The sequence below is a fragment of the Aquarana catesbeiana genome, linkage group LG02 (assembly GCF_042186555.1).
Source record: "Aquarana catesbeiana isolate 2022-GZ linkage group LG02, ASM4218655v1, whole genome shotgun sequence".
Classification (NCBI taxonomy): Eukaryota; Metazoa; Chordata; class Amphibia; order Anura; family Ranidae; genus Aquarana; species Aquarana catesbeiana.
In genome coordinates, this window is record NC_133325.1 from 674,008,100 (window position 1) to 674,028,830 (window position 20,731).

The window sequence follows — 20,731 nt, forward strand, 5'->3', positions numbered from 1 at the left end:
TTACGCCCCCAACACGGGTCAGGTAACTTTTTTCGAAACCATGTTGCGAACACTGATGCCTCATGTACAAGGCCAAGTGATAATGGGGGGAGATAGCAATGTCTCCTTAGATCAAGCCGCAGACAGGACCAATGTACATAAACCTATCCTGAAACATATTCCCAAACAGGGAGTTAAACTGGCCCGGATCCTACATTCCTATGATCTCATAGATACTTGGCGGGATTCCCATCCCACTACCAGAGACTATACCCAGTATTCTCAGGTCCATAAAACGTATTCGCGCATAGACCATTTATTAACGCAGTCTTCACTTTTACCCTCAATTGAATCAGTCAAAATAGTACCTAACTCATGGTCAGATCACTCCTTAGTGCTAATGGCACTGACTGATTTATGGAAAAGACCAAAACCCTCCACATGGCGACTTAACGCATCATTACTCAATGACCCTATTATATACACTGAGATTGAGAAGGCCATACAACAATACTTTACAGTTAATCGAGCTAACGACACGTCCCCAAGTATTAATTGGGCGGCACATAAAGTCACCATTCGTGGCACATTGATTCAAGTGGCCTCTAGGAAAAAAAGGGATGATGCACAAAAAATCCAACAACAGGAAGATGAACTACATAAAATAGTTCAGGAACAAAAATCTAACTCTCACCTTGACCTGCGACATAAAATAGACACAGCTAGAATGGCACTAAATCTTAGTCTAACAGCCAAAGCAGAGAAATTTCTACGCTGGTCTAGACATCGCTATTATACCAAGGGAGACAAACCTACCACACTTTTAGCTAGAAAACTTACTCCGCGACCATTTATCCCTGCAATGCCTAGACTGCGTACTCGAGATGGGAAAATTACTCAAAACCCCCAAGAGATACTTCAAGAATTTTCAAAGTTCTTTACTGATCTGTATAATAAGCCAGCCCCATTTCCCAAGGACCGAGCAGAGGAATTTTTCAATGACATTTCCTTGCCAATATTAGAACAGGAACACACAGAATTAATGGAAGCAGACTTCACTGAAGGAGAAATACTGGCAGCCATTAAGAGCTTGAACCCCTCAAAAGCACCTGGCCCAGATGGCTTTACGGGCCACTATTATAGAAAATTTGCAGCCATACTGACTCCTCATTTGTGTTCCTTTTTTAATGCGATACGGAAAGGCAACCCCCTATCTTTACATGAAAATGAGGCCCTCATTCAAGTAATCCCTAAACCAGGAAAGGATCATGGGGATCCCGCAAATTATCACCCGATATCGCTCATTAATGTGGACCTTAAACTAATGACCAAAGTCTTGGCAACCAGAATGAATTCTTTTCTGGCCAAATATATCCACCCTGATCAAGTGGGATTTGTTCCAAATAGACAGGCCCCGGACCAAACCCGACGAGCGATCGATATCATTGCAGCACTTAACTGAAACTGGGACAATTTGGGTTCGTGGAAGGGTATGATTTTGTCGTTAGACCTTTGTAAGGCTTTCGACTCGGTAACGTGGGAGTATATATACTACGCATTGAGAAGATATGGATTTGGGCCTCATTTTCTGAATATATTACAAGTACTGTACAACACACCCACAGCCAAAATCCAGATAAAAGGCTACAAATCCCACACAATCAATATACACAGGGGAACGAGACAAGGGTGCCCCCTTTCTCCTATTTTATTTATATTAGCATTAGAACCCTTAGCAATAAAGCTTAGGAATCACCAAGACATAAAAGGCATATGCTGCGGAGACGGGGAGCAGAAATGCTCTCTGTTCGCCGATGATATCCTTATGTTCCTTTCCTCTCCGATCACGTCCCTTCCTAACTTGTACCGAATCTTGAGGCGCTTCACCGCGTTCTCAGGTCTCACGATAAACCATTCCAAATCTGAAGCCCTAAATTTGACCCTAGAACCACAGACTGTACAACTTCTCCAAAAATCGTTCCAGTTTAAATGGCAACAAAATAAACTCCCATGTTTGGGAATTTTTTTAACTAACAATCTGCAGACTCTTTATCAGGCCAATTACCCCCCTCTCTATAAGAAGCTATCAGCAGATTTATTGTCATGGGCTAAAAGCCCTCCATCGTGGTTTGGCAGACTGTATTCCATTAAAATGAATCTCTTACCAAGACTGTTGTATTTGTTCAGAACCCTTCCAATAGCAATCAATAGGCATGATCTTAAGGTTTTTCAGAAAAAAATCATGCAGTTCATATGGGGAGACACAAGACCTAGGGTGAATCAGCGAACCCTCTACGCCCCCAGAATTAAAGGGGGGTTGGGAGTACCAAATTTGGTCAGGTATTTTGAGGCAGCCCAATTGGCCCAACTAATTCGTACCCACTCTGGACTGCCTCAACCTTCTTGGATGAAGCTGGAATCATCCCCATACCCCACAAAACCAATTAGCCATTTGCTGTGGCTCCATATGAAAGACAGACCTACCATTTTGTGCCCCACATTATCATTTTCATTAGGTCTGTGGGATAGATTACAAAAACCTTTTACCTTCCGCTCACCTCATGCTCCCTTAGCCCCATTAACGGGCAACCCAGATTTCACCCCGGGTCTTAATCCTCAAAGATTATTATGGTGGACCAATAAGGGCTTGATTCGTATAGCTGACTTATGTGACCATAGAGGTATACTATCGAAACAATTCCTTATAGAAAAATACCAATTACCTAATACAGAATTCTATCACTACCTCCAGATAGTACATTTCCTGAAAACTCTACAGCGCAAATCTGACATTATGACGTTCACTCCAATGGAATATCTATGCAGGTCCTTCGATAAACATAAAGGTCACATATCCAACATTTATGGTATTTTTTCCTCCAAGACAGAAAAATTATTTTACATGCAAAAGTGGGAACAAGATATGGAGGAAACGATGGAAACGGACACATGGTTTAATACAGCTCAATTAGCCTCAAAAGGTTATATAAATGGTCCAGTGGAAGGTGTGCCTCGGTACACGAAAAAACTCATATCCTTTGTCTTCACAGCATCTAGAATTGCGATTGCTAGATCCTGGAGAAAACCTCTGATCCCATTTGAACTGGTAAAAGCTAAATTGACATGGATCATGATTAATGAACGCCTGTCGGCGATCCTTTCGGATAAACAACAGGCTTTCGACAGGATCTGGGAACCATGGTTGACATATCCTATCTGCGGGCTTTGATAACTAATGGATCTCAAAGAAGATCCCTAGGGGTGCACTCAACCCCAATTCTTCCCCCCACCACTTCTTCTCTTCTTCTTCTGCCCCCTTGCTCTTTAATTTTTCCTCTCTCCACATTTATTAGTTTATGTAGGTTCTCCTGTCTGGTGTTATTGCCCTCGCAATATTAGCAAAGAATCAAGAAGCGATAGTAGCATAGCTGCTTGAAAGTGGGGGGGATTGGGGGGTTGGGAGCCTCTCGTCCGCAGAGTAGATCCCATCTGGGGTGGACGGGTGGGCTCCCGGCGCCACAACCTCTCTACAAGGAATACATAAGTGATAAGGTAACGATTCTGGGGCAACTAAAATGTAAGGACAGACAGATGTAGAACTGATATACTCACCAGTAAAAATGTTACATTTTGCTATATGTACTGTGTGTAGGCCATGTTGGCCGAGTTCTGTTCTCTTAATCTCTTCTACATTGTTGTTTATATTTGAGCAATATATATTGTATATTTTTTATACACTATATTGGTGTTAGGGGTGACAATCCCATGAGGCCACTTCTCTACTTTATTCTTTTGTGGCCCTGACATTATTTGAATAGAGGTTTCCCATGAAAATTTGAAAAGGTCTGGGGTAGCTGGACATCCACGAAAGCCACAAATGGATAGTCTTATCCCACTGCTAGTCACTGTATGGTCACCTGCTCCTATTTTCATGAGTCTCCCTTGCCTGAGAGCTGTGGGGTAGTGTCAGATTGTCTGTTACCTAGCCTCTGAAATCCATATCTGATACTGAGTTGTCATGTCATACTGAAGGACCAACACCTGTTTAGTGCATTGATGTAAGCCAAATCTAGTTAATCGTACTGAATGCTTTATTTCCTTACGGTTATGCCATTATCCTGTTAATTTGCGGGGGAGGTTGCACAAAGAGAGGCAGGGAATAATAGGATTGTATAATCTGTGTTTGTTTGTATAGGGTTCATTATTGACAGTCCTGCGTGATCACAATTGGGACTGGTTGTGGCCTTTTTCACTTGGGTTTATTTTTGAACTTATCTATAAAAGCACAATAAATATAAAAAAATAAAAATAAATAAAAAACTATGCCTTTATATATCACCAAATATTTTTAAAGTGGTATAAAACCCAAAAGCAATCATTTATTATATTGCAGATTACCAGTTCTTAGATGTGGTGGCTGCATGAGTTTCCATTTTTTTAGGATTTCTTTCTTTCACCTGGTGATCCAGCCAGTAAGACTGTTGTTTTTGAAAAAACAAGCTGTCCTTCAGATGTAGCAGTTAGAGGGTTGAGACAAACCAATTAACACTGACAGGGGTGCTTACAATGTTCATCTTTTATTCATTGTTGTAAAACTTATCTCAAATTGAACAAAACTCTTGCTCATTGTTCAAGAAATCCCTAGCAAGCCCTGGAGGAACCCTGTTTGAGAAACGCTGATCCAGACTGAAGTTACCCTAATACAGGAGGTATATTACTGGCCAGATCACCAGGTGAAAAGAGGGAAAAAAATTAAATAAAAAAACGAATAACTCAGCCACCACATCTAATGATCGGTAAGCTGAAATATAGTACATTTTTGGCTTGGTGTGTGATACTGCTTTAAGTAATAAAAAGAAACCAAGCAGAAATACATGGTATATTGTAAACAGTCACTGTTAGCTCAGACTCATGTTTTTGGACTACTGAAAAACCCCTAAGCAGCAATAATAGCTTAAACATTGAGATTATCTGTTCACAAACCATCTATAACATGTCATAAACACTGCAATCTGGAATTCATAATAAACTGCCATTGTTCTCGAAATGGTTTTCCTTGCCATGTCTTGCCTTGAGAACAAATGTTTGGGTTGCCTATTATTATAATGCATCGGTCCTTAGTATTGTTATGTCTGCTGTAAACCAATCAGCCAGGTGCAGATAACTGTCTGAATTTTCATGTCTGGTACATTGACTTCCTCCTTAACAAAGACACTCAAGCTGAGTATATGTACACATTCACAGGAGCAGGCATGCTTTCTAATGTAAGACTGGTATTTTTAACCTCTTTATTGCAGTGCCACACAAGACGGAGGAAAATGGTTTAGAGGACAATTAAGATATTCTCGGGGGGGGGGGGGGCGGTGTAACCCAAGGTTGACCTGCATGGATGCTTGAGCTCCTAGCTCTCTCATAGCCCACAGCTCCATGGCCTTTTAAGGGGACGTTCTGCACCCATACATGGGTGGATCCAGGAGAACCCGCTTCTCCAAAGCACGGGAATCATCCCAACCTCCTCCTGGTTCTTCCACGACCTTCCGGGGCTACTTTTCGCCGCCTCCCATGCTACTCGGTGGGATGGACAAGATGGCGCCTGCTGCCTCCACCTCCTCCATGCGGTCTCCACCACAGCAAGCTTTCCAAGCTCCGGCCCATCCAGAGCACACCTGAGTCTGCATGGCTGGCACCCAGGATGCAACCATCCCCGATAGACACAGTGAGTCACTCCCAGCCCCTGGCCTCCCAGGCGGTGGCACCTTACGGGACACAGCCCGCTGCACTGGGCCTAACCCCCGCCTCATACACACAGTGTACAGACACCTTCCCGCGGCTGCTGCGCACAGCTTCAGACCCCGGGCCTGACCGCAGGGGGTCCCAGCTCTCATTCTCCATCAGAGGACTCGCCAGGTGCCTTGACTGATAGCTGTCTCAGCAAGCCGCTGAGAGCCTGAGACTGCCGCTCCCCGCCCCTCCACAGCTCAGCGCTTCAGTGAGCTTGGAGGAGCAGAGCAGGAGAGCTGCTTGACAGGCAGCAGCTCTCCGCTTGGGGAGGTGAGAGACCATCGGCGGTGTTCGGTGGCTCGGTTCTCAGTGAAGAGGCGGTGGGGGACCATCGGTCCCCCACCGAGGTTAGTATGATTATGGGATAAAAAAAAACATCCCATACTTTTCTTTTAAGGAACTCAATCAGGTGATAGCTAGACCAGTGTTTCTCAACTCCAGTCCTCAAGGCGCCCCAACAGCTCATGTTTTCGGGGTTTCCCTCAGATGATACAGCTGCGGTAATTACTAAGGCAGTGAAACTGATCAAATCACCTGTGAAAAATAATGGAAATCCTGAAAACATGACCTGTTGGGGTGCCTTGAGGACTGGAGTTGAGAAACACTGAGCTAGACCATTGTTCCTAATTTTTATGGACAGTTTACAGACTGGAATGGTACCAGCTGATTGGAGAAAAGCCAATGTGGTACCAATACCTAAAAAAGGGCCGAGATATATCCCTGAAAACTACAGGCAAGTTAGCCTAACATCAATAGTCTGCAAGCTATTGGAGGGGATGATAAGGGACTATATCCAAGATTTTAGTAATGAAAACAGTATCATTAGCAGTAATCAGCACAGATTTATGAAGGATCGTTCTTGCCAGACCAATCTATTATCATTCTATGAGGAAGTGAGCTGCCATCTAGATATAGGAAGGCCTGTGGATGTGGTGTATCTGGATTTTGCAAAGGCATTTGATACAGTTCCCCCACCATAGGGTGATTACCTGGATTGAAAACTGGCTATAGGGGTGGGTCCAAAGGGTGGTGATAAATAGCGAGTACTCGGAATGGTCCCGTGTGGTAAATGGGGTTCCCAAAGGATCTGTCCTGGGACCAATTCTGCTTAATTTATTCATAAACGATATAGAGGGGATAGATACCTCAATATTTGCCGATGATACAAAGCTAAGCAGGGCCATAACTTCTGCGCAGGATGTGGAAAACCTTACAAGAAGTAAAATAATGGGTTGGGCAACTACATGGAAAATTAGGTTTAATGTTGAAAAATGCAAAGTAATCCATTTGGGTGCTATAAATACGAACCCAAGTTACTCACTAGGGGGAAAACCTCTGGGGGAATCTAGGATGGAAGAGGACCTGGGGGTCCTAGTAGATGATAGGCTCAGCAATGGCATGCAATGCCAAGTTGCTGCAAGCAAAGCCAACAGAATATTGGCATGCATTAAAAAGGGGATTTACTCCAGAGATAAAACGATAATTCTGCCAATCTACAAAACTGTAGTCCAGGCGCAACTTGAGTATGCCATCCAGTTCTGGGCACCATGTCTCAAGAAGGATGTGCTGGAACTGGAGAGAGTCCAGAGAAGAGCAGCAAAGCTAATAAAGGGACTGGAGGATCTCAGCTATGGGGAAAAATGACAGACATTGAACTTATTCTCTCTGGAGAAGAGACGCTTGAGAGGGGATATGATAGCGATGTACAAATACTGTACTGGGGACCTTAGCATAGGGAAAACGCTTTTTCAGTGAAAGAGTTTAAAAAGACATGTAGCCATTCACTGAAATTGAAAGAGAAGCGTGTGTAGAAGGTTCTTTACTGTCAGAGCAGTAAGGATGTGGAATTCTCTTCAAGCAGTGGCATCAGCAGGGAGAATGTGGATAATTTAAAAAAGCTATTAGATGAGCACCTTAACGTTCACAACGTTCACAACATACAGGGATACAATAAGTTACTATTGACATAAACACAAGCACACTCACACACCACAGAGGAACTGGATGGACTGGTGTCTTTTTTCAACCTTACCAACTATGTAACTGTGTAATGTGCATAGATCACCCAGAGGGGAATGATTTTTTCTCAACAAAGGTGGAGTTACGCTTTAAGGCTTCATGAGAAAAGTCCTTTTGATTGAAGCCAAGCACAAGACAGATTTTGCACCTTATTTATTAATCCAGCTGGTGTAATGGATTTCTATATATCCATATCTCCCCCTATAGAGACAGAGGGACAGAGGACAGTGGAGAAGGAGGAAGAGGAGGCTGGGACAGGCAGAGCTGGAACTGCCAGAGCACGCTGGAGGCTGCTGGGACAGGCACTAAGAAGGAGATGCGTAGATGAAGAGAACCTCCAGAAAGTATCCATTAGAAGGTTCAATTCTTTTCAGCTTTTCTCAGTAACTCCATTATCAGAGAAGATGGAAGATGAGCAGCACACCTGGCTCCAATACAGAAGTAGATTCTCCCCAGAGTACAGTGTGTGTTTAAGTTTCTCGTTTTATGTTTACGAGAAATACCTGCTCATAGTTGCTGTTCCAGTACTGTGCCTTGGGTTTTGGGGACACCGATTTCCCTGCGCTGGGCGAGACTCCTGTAACAGCAGTCATTGCCATCTGGTAAGCAGACCACTTTACTCACCTTGGGTGTGAAGTCACATGGAGGATATTCCTTCTTTTCCTGCATTTTCACAGATGGGTGTCATTTCTTTGTTAACTCATGGACTGGAAATTTAATGGGACTTCTTTTCTTTATATATTTCACTTGTTAAATATTTTTTCACATCATATATTTTATTTGTCCAACATTGTTCACATTATTTTTCACATGATAATTTACCATTGATCTATACTGGTATCTTAATGAGACTGCTTAGTTTTCTCTGGTCTCACCTTGTTATCAATTTAAGTTTTTTTGTTTTCACATGCTATTTTAGCGCTGCATCTTTTGTGTTTTTATGTATTGTTATTTAAGTTTGGTACTAGACTTTTAGGTGCTGGCAGCTTTTTCTTGATTCAATCACTATTTTGCATCACTTATTAATCTTCTAGCGCAGCTCCAGCCTTCGGGCTTTTACTTTATTCTTTTTTTTTACTCCCCCTATATATGACTACTTGACCTGAAAAATACATAATGTTAATAGTTCCCTGTAATAGCTTATTGTATCTATCTATCTGTAGGGAGGTACAAGAGGAGTTTAGCTCCCCCGGGAAGCATCTAAGGAACACTTCACTCTGGATCACTTAGGGAGACCATCCTCAGACTCCATTATAGCTTGTGAAAATATGTTTTTCAATATAGGTTGTCGAGGTTACCAGGGAACAGGTCTAGCCAGTCCATCTAAAGTACCATCCATGGGCTCCTCTGACTCCACCGTCCTCTCAAACAGGAACTGATTGCATGTGGCACAACATGCCCAAGGGGAAAAAGAGACAGACAGACACTTACAGGTAGTGCAGATAATTTGAAGATTATCTTTGTCCCCAACTCGGCAATGAGCCATCCTTCCTTTGGGGCCATAGTGCACCTCAGTTTCCAAGATAGACACTTATTTCAAGAAAGCATTAACACTTTCAGGCCAGAGACCCTAATACAGTTATAGCAGTCCATCCTTACAGGAGGACCGTGTCTTTTCCCAATCTTCAGCTGATGGTTAGGTCTGTTCCTGCCTGCCCTGACATGTGACTCCAATGGAGCATAGTTTGCACCACCTGCAGCTAGCTCTCGGAATGGTTCTGGATGTGCGATGAGCTAAGCACCTGATTTTGGCTCCAACTGCTGCCTGGGTCATGTGCTGATTCTCCTCACTCCTTTTCAATGTCAGCTAATTGAATCAAAGCAGGTAGATCAATTTACAGAAAGTAGTTCTTGCATTTCAAAGCCAGATTTTAGTCTATTGGAAAGAGGGAGGGAGCAAAGCATAGAGAAAGAGATCTATCTATCGATCTGTCTAATTTATTATTATAAATATTTTTTTTATTATTATTATTATATATTTATCTATCTACAGAACACCTCTTACATTTTTGTAAATATTTTATTATATCTTTTCATGTGACAACACTGAAGAAATTACACTTTGCTACAAAGTAGTGAGTGTATAGCTTGTATAACAGTGTAAATTTGCTGTCCCCTCAAAATAACTCAACACACAGCCATTAATGTCTAAACCGCTGGCAACAAAAGTAAGTACACCCCTAAGTGAAAATGTCCAAATTGGGCCCAAAGTGTCAATATTTTGTGTGGCCACCATTATTTTCTAGCATTGCCTTAACCCTCTTGGGCATGAAGTTCACCAGAGCGTCAAAGGTTGCCACTAGAGTCCTCTTCCACTCCTCCATGTCGACATCACGGAGCTGGTGCATGTTAGAGACCTTGCGCCCCTCCACCCTCCGTTTGAGGATGTCCCACAGATGCTCAGTAGGGTTTAGGTCTGGAGACATGCTTGGTCAGTCCATCACCTTTACCCTCAGCTTCTTTAGCAAGGCAATGGTCGTCTTGGAGGTGTGTTTGGGGTCGTTATCATGTTGGAATACCACTCTATGGCCCATCCTCTGAAGGGAGAGGATCATGCTCTGCTTCAGTATGCCACAGTACATGTTGGCATTCATGGTTCCCTCAATGAACTGTAGCTCCCCAGTGCTGGCAGCACTCATGCAACCCCAGACTATGACACTCCCACCACCATGCTTGACTGTAGAGACACACTTGTCTTTGTACTCCTCACCTGGTTGCCGCCACACATGCTTGACACCATCTGAACCAAATAAGTTTATCTTGGTCTCATCAGACCACAGGACATGGTTCCAGTAATCCATGTTCTTAGTCTGCTTGTCATGTTTGCAGGTTTTCTTGTACATCATCTTTAGAAGAGGCTTCCTTCTGGGTCGACAGCCATGCAGACCAATTTGATGCAGTGTGCGACATATGGTCTGAACACTGACAGGCTGACCCCCCTCCCCTTCATCCTCTGCAGCAATGCTGGCAGCACTCATCCATCTATTTTCCAAAGACAACCTCCTGGATATGACGCTGAGCATGTGCACTCAGCTTCTTTGGTTGACCATGGTGAGGTCTGTTCTGAGTAAAACCTGTCCTGTTAAACCACTGTATGGTCTTGTCTACCATGCTGCAACTCAGTTTCAGTGTCTTGGCAATCTTCTTATAGCCTAGGCAATCTTTATGTAGAGCAACAATTCTTTTTTTCAGATCCTCAGAGTTTTTTGCCATGAGGTGCCATGTTGAACTTCCAGTGACCAGTATGAGAGAGTGAGAGCGATAGCACCAAATTCAACACACCTGCTCCCCGTTCACACCTGAGACCTTGTAACACTAACGGGTCACATGACACAGGGGAGGGAAAATGGCAAATTAGACCCAATTGGAACATTTTCATATAGTGGTTTACTCACTTTTGTTGCCAGTGGTTTAGACATTAATGACTGTGTGTTGAGTTATTTTGAGGGGACAGCAAATTTACACTGTTATACAAGCTCACTACTCACTACTTTTTACCATTGTAGCAAAGTGTCATGTCTTCAGTGTTGTCACATGAAAAGAATAAAATATTTACAAAAATGGAAGGGGTGTACTCACTTTTGTGAGATACTGTATATTTTTAATTGCATGTCACACATAATTTTTTTTTTGTTCAATAATTTTTTACTGAAAGAGATTGGTACAAAGTACATAACATAATAAAATGAAATACCAAAATAGAATGCAGTGTAAGGTGTATATATCCAGTGTGCATCAACTATATCGTAATGTCAAGTATCATATATGTAAAGTATAACCAAACAAGCCTGTAATCACAGACTTACACACAATATCAAACAAAGGAGCTGACTTAAACAAGTGTAAAGATAGGGGAGTAATAAAGAGAAGTAAAACCACAACACTATCTGCCTGGAGTTTGCATGTTCTCCCTGTGCCTGCGTGGGTTTCCTCCGGGTACTCCGGTTTCCTCCCACACTCCAAAGACATGCTGGTAGGTTAATTGGATCCTGTCTAAATTGTCCCTAGTATGTATGAATGTGAGTTAGGGACCTTAGATTGGGTGGTTAAACACCCCTTCCCCCATTTGACACATGGGAGTTAGACATGAGCTGTGCACTGTCTGTTCTCCTGTATATATCCCTCTGTGTTAATCCTAGACACCACATTAGATTATATCCATATATTTTCCAAAAATGTGTTAAATCACATGTTAAATCGCACATTAGGATTTTAAGTAGACTCTCAATAAGAGGACTAAATTGGAATTATATTTCTTCCCTTGAGCTCACTAAATCAGTTACGCTCTTGTATTGTGAGTCTGTATTATTATTATACTTAATCGAGTCTATAATCCATAGCCTTGTTCGTGGTTGCGAATAGAGTAAAATCGCATCGCAACCGTGAGCAATGAGGGATCCACTGGATCCGATGCAAATTTCCTTATCTGGGTTGTTATACACTTACTATTTTGTGTATCTGGGAGATATTTTTGTGTATTTGAGAGTTATGTCCTTTCAAACAAATCTATTTAAACGTTGAAATTATGTTGCCATTTCTGGGTGGCTGTGGTTCTTGCATACTTTTGGGAATATTGTTAGAATTGTCAGTGCGCAGTTTCTAATGTTTACCTTGTATTATTAATAAGTAATCATGTAGAAAACTTTTGTCATTTGTTGTTTTTCACAAATCGCATATGTGAGCTCGTTTGTGTGCCTCTCGATCAGCGCCTCCCCGCTTGCAGCTTGCGCCATCGGGGCCCCTGTGATGCCTGCACTGTCGCATGCTCCCTGGGTCGGGGATCATGTTCCCTGATGTGTCTTCCCGGCAGGGTGGGGAGCTCAGTCACCTGTGCTCCCCTTGTCTCTCCCCTTGGATGGCCGGATTCCCGGGTCGGCCGCCCACGGGTGTGATTACCCTGCCGGCGGCATCCTTCATCACCTTCGGACATTGCGTGCGGTGTGCGCGCATGTGCGGTTCGCATGTGCGTGCGGCCTCATGATGTCACGTATTTTATGGCGAAGGTGATGACAGATGTCGGGGCTTCGCCTTGATGGATGCCGAGGGAGCCACACGAGGCCTGCCAATGGCGGCCATAGTCTCCCTCTACACTCCGGGGTTAAGGGGCGGAAGAAACGATACCTGTTGTTAATTTCAGTACTAATTAAGGACACTATTTAATGAGGGTGGATTTGGGTGTGATCCCTCCACTTCCTCCTTGGACGGCCAGACTCTTTTCCTCAACAGTAGGAGTGAGTAAGAACTTATGATACCTCTGATTATCAATGCTTTGTCAGACCCCATAGAATAATATTTTACTTATATTTAATTTTGATTTATGTGCACACTAGCTCTGGATGCCGTAGACTTAGATACTTGGCAATATCATGCACTTTTTCCTCAAATTCACACATCACATTCACTGTGCACATCCTTCACTTCTCTTCCTATCACTGCCATTGTCAGCATTTAAGGACAAGGTCATCCCTGACATATTCTATATTAGTTATACCAATATAGCCACTTTACTCATTCTATTATCCTTCACATGATCAATTCAAGTTGCAATAGATTATTACAACACTTTCTGACCGCCCAATAGTTAAATCTAACTACTAACCTATATGGGTATATTCAGGAGCTAACGCTCTGACAATTTTCGTAGGTTCCGGCCCCACCCCCCAGTGGTGTGTTGGTGGGGGGACAATTATACGTGTGACTCCTTGCAAGCCATATCAAGTGGATTCCTGTTCCCCCTTCTTCCTGGGGTGCTGCTACGTGCGGGCACACTGGATGGTCTGGCTGCTGTGTGGGGAGGCTCTGATCGAGGGGTACATCCAAACTCAGTGGTAATTATGTGCAAAGTGTTGCTAAACAAACTTGCCTATGCTGTAATTCTTTTAAATAGGCTGGACATACTGTTATAAATTTTTCCTTTTTTTTTTGTAGCAAACTCATCCTCTGAAGAGACCCCAAAATGCATGGGTCGAAACGCGTCAGATTGTTATGCAATAGCCTTATCATATGCTGTGTATAACCTATGTTTGCTATTATATGTATTTGGTATGGGTATTTCCCCACTGGAGCTCCCAATTTATATTTATATGTTGTTACGTTCATTCATTACCCTTCAATAAAGCACTTTAATATTTTATTTAATGCCTTGTTCATATCTATGGTTAGCTGCCTAAAAACCCCGCTCGGGGGACCTTTTTCCATTTTTTTGGGACCTTAGATTGTAAGCTCCTTGAGGGTAGGGACTGATGTGAATGTACAATGTATATGTAAAGCGTTGCGTAAATTGACAGCGCTATATAAGTAACTGAAATTAAAAAAAAGAAAATAAAAGGAAGGAAGGTGAGAAAAAAGAAGTAGAAAGGAAGGGGGGAGGGGGTAGAGAGGGAGAAGTCCTTCCCTGTAGATCAACAATGGGAATAGATACTGGTATACACTGATGTATATATATTAGGTTAAACAGATTTAGAGATAATATCTTTGTAGTCAGTGGAGTAAGTAAAGGATAACCAGCAGGCCCATATCCTATGCGCTGCGGACAATAAATCTCGAAGTTCAAAAGTGAGGTCTTCCGTGTGATATACTGTATGTGAACTACTTTCAGCCACTACTGTATTGTGGGGATAGCAGATTGTTTCCAGAACCTAGGAATAAGAGATTTAGTAGCGTTCAGAAGGTGGAGTGTGATAGAGCGCCGACATCAGCCTACTGGTTCTCCTGTGCAATGGAACAACATGACCCATGGATCACTAGGTATGCAGTAACCTTGTATAACTTCAATCCAATGTAAAACAGAAGACCAAAAAGGGCGCAGTACAGGGCAAGACCACCATATATGGGCACGAGTAGCAATTTTTCCACAACCTCTCCAACAGGGCTCTGAAATTTCCAGAAAAGTTCTGTGTAACCGTGCAGGTGTATAATGCTATCTGGATAACATCTTGTAGTTAGTCTCCACAGTCCTAGAGGAGATTGAGAATGTAAGTGCTAGTTGGAGAATAGTGGAGTGTTGTGCATCAGATACAGTGGGGCACAAAAGTATTTAGTCAGCCACCAATTGTGCAAGTTCTCCCACTTAAAAAGATGAGAGAGTCCTGTAATTGTCATCATAGGTATACCTCAACTATGAGAGACAAAATGTAGAAACAAATCCAGACAATCACATTGTCTGATTTTTGAAAGAATTTATTTGCAAATTATGGTGGAAAATAAGTATTTGGTCACCTACAAACAAGCAAGATGTCTGGCTCTCACAGACCTGTATCTTCTTCTTTAAGAGGCTCCTCTGTCCTCCACTCACTACCTGTATTAATGCCACCTGTTTGAACTTGTTATCAGTATAAAAGACACCTGTCCACAACCTCAAACAGTCACACTCCAAACTCCACTATGGTGAAGACCAAAGAGCTGTTGAAGGAGACCAGAAACAAAATTGTAGACCTGCACCAGGCTGGGAAGACTGAATCTGCAATAGGCAAGCAGCTTGGTGTGAAGAAATCAACTGTGGGAGCAATAATTAGAAATTGGAAGACATACAAGACCACTGATAATATCCCTCGATCTGGGGCTCCATGCAAGATCTCACCGCGTGGGGTCAAAATGATCACAAGAACGGTGAGCAAAAATCTCAGAACCACACGGGGGGACCTAGTGAATGACCTGCAGAGAGCTGGGACCAACGTAACAAAGGCTACCATCACTAACACACTACGCCGCCAGGGACTCAGATCTTGCAGTGCCAGACGTGTCCCACTGCTTAAGCCAGTACGTGTCTGGGTCTGTCTGAGGTTTGCTAGAGAGCATTTGGATGATCCAGAAGAGGATTGGGAGAATGTCATATGGTCAGATGAAACCAAAGTAGAACTGTTTGGTAGAAACACAACTCGTCGTGTTTGGAGGAGAGAGAATGCTGAGTTGCAACCAAAGAACACCATACCTACTGTGAAGCATGGGGGTGGCAACATCATGTATTGGGGCTGTTTCTCTGCAAAGGGAACAGGATGACTGATCAGTGTACATGAAAGAATGAATGGGGCCATGTATCGTGAGATTTTGAGTGCAAACCTCCTCCCATCAGCAAGGGCATTGAAGATGAAACGTGGCTGGGTCTTTCAGCAAGACAATGATCCCAAACACACCGCTCGGGCAACGAAGGAGTGACTTCGTAAGAAGCATTTCAAGGTCCTGGAGTGGCCTAGCCAGTCTCCAGATCTCAACCCCATAGAAAACCTTTGGAGGGAGTTGAAAGTCCGTGTTGCCCAGCAACAGCCCCAAAACATCACTGCTCTAGAGGAAATCTGCATGGAGGAATGGGCCAACATACCAGCAACAGTGTGTGACAACCTTGTGAGGACTTACAGAAAACGTTTGACCTCTGTCATTGCCAACAAAGGATATATTCCAAAGTATTGAGATGAACTTTTGATATTGACAAAACACTTATTTTCCACCATAATTTGCAAATAAATTCTTTCAAAAATCAGACAATGTTATTGTCTGGATTTGTTTCTACATTTTGTCTCTCATAGTTGAGGTATACCTATGATTTAATTACAGGCCTCTCTCATCTTTTTAAGTGGGAGAACTTGCACAATTGGTGGCTGACTAAATACTTTTTTGCCCCACTGTAAATGATGCTGTAGATCGTTCTTCCATTTTGGCAAAAATTAGGGACAGGACTCAGATTCAGATATTAGTGCACTGTATAAAAGGGAGATCAATCTCCGCATGGGTTGTGTGCTTGTCAATATGCATAACTTGGGAGATATGGGGGTGTTTACAGTGCCATACATATTTAAGGATCAAGGAGTTCAAAAGCGAAAAAAAAAACAGGAGGAATTTTGAATGGTATCACCTGGAGTAGGAATAGCACTCTAGGCAAGACGTTCATTTTGACAACATTGATCCTGCCCAACCAGGAATTAGCTAAGTGGTTCCATTTGTGTAGGTCTTGTCTAAAGGAATTTAGGAGCGGTATGAAATTAGCCAGGAACAAGTTTGCAGGATAGGGGGATGAGTAAGATCCCAAGGTATTTCATTGTGCAGAGTTGCCAAGAAAAAGGGATAGAAGGTTTCAGGGAGGCTATATCTTTAGTAGGGATGGATATGTCAAGGAACTCAGATTTGGAAAGGCTGATCTTAAAGTTAGAGCTCGACCCGAAGGTCTCAAAAGCAGCCATGAGTTTCAGTAAAGAGGTATTCGGGAGTTGTACATAAAACAATATGTCATCCACATATGCAGCGTATGTATGTTCATAGGGTCCTACCTTAAAGCGGAGTTCCAGCATCTAAAAAAAAAGTCAGCAGCAACAAACAACATCATAGTGTAGGCGTTTAAGCTCTCAAAACAGATTGTGCCTTTTACCTCGAGAGTGCAGCCCTTTAACGTTGAAAGAGACTAAGTTAACGGCATTGGAGTTACAGAAAGGCAATTCTAACATTGTATACCACATATAAAAAAAGGAGGGCAGGAAGGGAGGAGGGGGCAGGGTCAGCCGAGAAAGAGAGAGAGAGAAATAAGACAAAGGTAAAGTAAGGAAAACAGACAAATAGGTAGGAACAAACCATGACAGAATATCTAGAGAAGGCATGCATGAACAGGAAGTCGACACGTGCCCTGGAGCCGCCACCCGACACCCAATCTGAGAGTGTGCCGCGAAGAGCCAAGGATGCACAGATCCCTGCAGGGGAGGTAGTAAAGTACTGAGTAATATACTGGAGGTAACTAACAAGAAAACTAAACATCAAAACATAGTTCAATAAACACTAAAACATAAAGTGCGACTAAGGCAGTCTCAGCAAGGATACCCATCTGTGGAATTGGTAGGCGAGTCACTGAACATATTAAAAAGTCTGTGGCTACTAAAGCTGCTGTGTAATAAAACAAAAAGAGAAAGGGGGAAATATAAAAAACATTTACATGGAAACAGCGCCTGTGGAATGGTGAATGAGGAATCATTGAAAGATGTTGTCAATACTCTAGGCAAGAAGGATATCCGAAATCTTGCTGTGTGGGGAAGTGGAACAAAAGTGAACGTCCCAAGAGGAATAATTAGAAGCGATGTCACCCGTTCTTGCCTGCAGATCCAGGGGTGGTTGAACGATGCTTCTGTAAAACTTTTTGCCAGTGCGGGTCAGGAGAGAGTTCCAGTTTGGGGATATCTTCTTATCAGCCTGGTAACTCTGGGGGAGTAATGCTGAGTTCGAGGCAGAACTTCTCCAGGAATTGGAGGATAGCAGTCTCTAGTGGCTATGAGGCAGGATGGGAAACCCCAACTATACATTATAGAGTTGCCTCATAGCTTGACAGGGAGGGGTTTCATGGCCCGACAATGTTCCAGCGTCTCCTTCGCCAGATCCAGAAAGAATGATAAGCTAGCCCCGTCGAAGTCCAAGGTAGAAACCTTGCAAGCTTTGTGCATAATCGATTCCTTCTCCTCATAATAGGGTACCCGGCAAATTACATCTCACGTTGTCTCTGAGGACAGGTTGCGGGGATGAAGTGCACCGTGAACCCGATCCAACTTCAGGGTGGGTCAGCGGGGTTCCCGAGGAGATTGGTAAATATGCCGCTAACCGTTGCTGGCAGGTCCTCATCCCTAGTTGCCTCCTGGAGGCCTCGAATCCAGATATTATTTCTCAGGTTTTGGTTTTCTAAGTCCTCCAACTTGTATAAGGCCATTCTTTGTACAATAGTAAGACAGCAGGAGTGTGCCTGTAATTCCCTAATGATGGCCGTGTGGTGGTCCAGGCGCTGCTGCGATTCCTACACTCGGAACCAACACTTGCGAGAGGTCAGATTGGACAGCCAATACTTCCTACTTTATAGACTTCTCCAGGCTATGGAACATAGAGTCTAGTTCCGACTTGGTGGGAAGGGCACTGACCATGGGTGCTACCTCCGAGCAATGGGGAGAGTTCCTGTCTCTGTCCGAACAGACCGAGGAGGCTGGAGAGCTGTGCCTGGATACGGGCCGATGACTGGAGGTGAAGCTAACGCAATGTGGAGAGCGGCCTAAGAGTCCTCTGGTTCCGTGGCAAGGAATCACTTAATGGACCTCAAAGAGGTATTTTTAGTTGTTAGCAATTTTCCTGTACATTTCCCTATGGGTGCCAGTAGTGGTTCAGAGCTAATAAGAGCAGATTAAGAAGCAAATAGTATAACCTCCGGAGAAGCCCAAGCAAGTGAGTCCTCACAGTTCCATGCGGAAACCACGACCCCATGTTACATATAATCACATCACTATAGTATATGTTGGACTTGCTTCCCTTATGGTTTATAATCTGTTAATAGAAACAGCATGTTTATTTCAACATAAGCATACCTCTTTTTTTTCTTTTTAAATTCTGCACAGCTAACAAATGAATGTAAAATATAGATATAGAAACAAAAACAACAATCTGTATAGCACAGCACAGCAATAAAATGGCTACAAAAACTCTGCCGAGGTCATAATGTCACATACAAATAAAACAAAGGGTTTCAGGCTTATTTAACAAGACAGTACAATGGGCAGTAATACTGTGAAAAGTGCAGTCACCAATAGGCACAAATTATTTTACTGTACTTACTGGCAAAAATATGAATGCAATCTATACACTGGGGGGAGAACCTCTGGGGGAATCTAGGATGGAAAAGGACCTGGGGGTCCTAGTGGATGATAGGCTCGGCAATGGCATGCAATGCCAAGCTGCTGCTAATAAAGCAAACAGAATATTGGCATGCATTAAAAGGGGGATCAACTGCAGAGATAAAACGATAATTCTCCTGCTCTACAAGACTCTGGTCCGCCCGCACCTGGAGTATGCTGTCCAGTTCTGGGCACCAGTCCTCAGGAGGGACGTACTGGAAATGGAGCGAGTACAAAGAAGGGCAACAAAGCTAATAAAGGGTCTGGAGGATTTTAGTTATGAGGAAAGGTTGCGAGCACTGAACTTATTCTCTCTGGAGAAGAGACGCTTGAGAGGGGATATGATTTCAATTTACAAATACTGTACTGGTGACCCCACAATAGGGATAAAACTTTTTCGCAGAAGAGAGTTTAATAAGACTCGTGGCCACTCATTACAATTAGAAGAAAAGAGGTTTAACCTTAAACTACGTAGAGGGTTCTTTACTGTAAGAGCGGCAAGGATGTGGAATTCCCTTCCACAGGAGGTGGTCTCAGCGGGGAGCATTGATAGCTTCAAGAAACTATTAGATAATCACCTGAATGACCGCAATATACAGGGATATGTAATGTAATACTGACACATAATCACACACATAGGTTGGACTTGATGGACTTGTGTCTTTTTTCAACCTCACCTACTATGTAACTATGTAACTATGTAATCACCCCAGGTAGCAGATAACTTCTAATTCGTTTATTGGTTACTGTAGTTTACACTTACGTATTATGCATTATTGTGCCTTACTAATGGCATTTTAGATCACATACATTTCTAAAAACTGTATTTTATGACGTAAATCTGATGTCACAGCTCAACATATTTTTGCTCCCACTCAACAGTAATACTACTAAATTTAGAGCTCTAACCCTCCTCTCTTGCACTGTTTTGTTACTGTGCTCTGTCACTTTATTCTTTAAAGCACTGCTCAAACTGTTTGCACTATATAAATTCTGTATAATTATAATAACAATATTGTGTGGTAAAAATAATGGGAAGTGGAATTATTATTGCATAGTGTAACTCTATTCCCTTGATCTTTTGTCGTACTGTTGTTTTTTAAATAACTGCTGTGGCTAATATAACACACTCATGAGACTTGGAAGTTTCCTTATTGGTATAATCCCCAGATACTCAGGTGTGCTGCAATCCCTGATGCTACGTCAGTAGAAAATAAAAATGTTTTACTCTCTCTCACCTTTAGACAAAATTAGAAGCAAAGGCTTACATATGGAACAGGATTGACTGTTTTTATTCTAAATTCCTAATGGTTTATGAAAGGAGAACT